This window comes from Carlito syrichta, unplaced genomic scaffold (assembly GCF_000164805.1).
Source record: "Carlito syrichta isolate Samal-C Ts95f unplaced genomic scaffold, Tarsius_syrichta-2.0.1 Scaffold188005, whole genome shotgun sequence".
In the NCBI taxonomy this organism is placed as follows: domain Eukaryota; kingdom Metazoa; phylum Chordata; class Mammalia; order Primates; family Tarsiidae; genus Carlito; species Carlito syrichta.
In genome coordinates this window covers 1-1,520 of record NW_007132101.1, presented here as the reverse complement: position 1 = coordinate 1,520, position 1,520 = coordinate 1, and the positions used below count along the sequence as shown (strand labels likewise).

General features: G+C 42.8%; 1 pseudogene; it reads left to right on the top strand.

Annotated features, from left to right (window-relative positions):
• Positions 1–334: 334 nt before the first annotated feature.
• LOC103252980 lies at positions 335–1,296 on the top strand (annotated as a pseudogene).
• Positions 1,297–1,520: the final 224 nt, after the last annotated feature.

Here is a 1,520-nt window from a genome sequence, read left to right as displayed (position 1 = left end):
AAAAGAAAAAAAATACTAAGATCCACTATATGTTGTCTACAAGATACTCATTTTAGAATTAAGGGTACACATAGGCTAAAAGTAAATGGATAGAAAAAGATATTCCATGCAAATGGTAACCAGAGAAAGCAAGGGTTGCTATACTCATATTGGATTCAAAAGACTAAATACTTACAGGTAGCTTAAATAACAAATAAGGAGACGGAAGTAGTAAAAGAAAAAATTCTCAACAAAGAAATGCCCAGGACCGAGAAACTCCGCAGCAGCTGCAGGAGCGGCGCCGCACGGGTCAGAGTCCCCTAAGCCAGCTCAGGGCCCACCACTGCTCCCCACGATGGAAATCCCGCCGACCCACTATCCAGCCTCCAGGGCAGCCTCGGTGGCCGAGAACTGCATCAACTACCAGCAGGGGACCCCCCACAAGGTGTTTCTGGTGCAGACGGTCAAACAAGCCAGCTTGGAGGATATTCCAGGAAGAGGACATAAGTATCACCTTAAATTTTCCGTAGAAGAAATTATCCATAAACAAGTTACAGTGAACTGCACTGCTGAAGTACTTCACCCTACAATGGGACAAGAAACTGCACCAGAAGTCAACTTCACATTTGAAGGCAAAATTGGAGAACCCAGATGAAGAAGACAATACATTTTACCAAAGACTCAAGTCCATGAAGAAACCACTAGATGCACAAAATATTCCAGACAGTTTTGGAAATGTATATCCAGAAATGAAGCCAGTTTGACATTTAGCCTGGGTTGCCTGTGGTTATATAATATGGCAGAATTCTACTGAAAATACCTGGTATAAAATGTTAAAAATTCAAACTGTCAGCCGGGTTCGGTGGCTCAGCCTGTAATCCCGCGCCTTTGGGAGGCTGAGGTGAGTGGATTGCCTGAGCCCGCGGGTTCGAGACCAGCCTGGGCAGCAAGACCTCATCTCTACAATAAATCAAAAAAATCAGCCGGGTGTGGTAGCGCATGCCTGTAATTCCAGCTACTTGGAAGGCTGAGGTGGAAGGATCGCCGGAGCCCAGCAGGTCGAGGTTGCGGTGGCCGGGAGCGGCCACTGCACTCCAGTCTGGGCGACAGAATGAGACTCCAACTCAAAAAAAAATTCAAACTGTCAAGCAAGTGCAAAGAAATGATCACTTTATTGAATTAGACTACACCATTCTACTTCATGATATAGCATCTCAGGAGATTATTCCCTGGCAAATGCAAGTTCTTTGGCATCCACAATATGGTATTAAAGTAAAACATAATAGCCGTTTGCCAAAAGAAGTGCAACTGGAATAAACAAATTCCCTAACAATGGGATGAAGTGTAAACATGCCTACCAAACATGTGTATGCCAGTTTTCACTGGTATCTAGTTTAAGGAACCAAACAAGTCCCAAAGTGTCACTCTGTATACATGTCTTGATTATAATATAGAACTATATAGATTCCAATATACTAAGTGTCACTACATTAAAAATCTTTATAACAGTACTAGTGCTATGTATATCCCATAATAAAAAT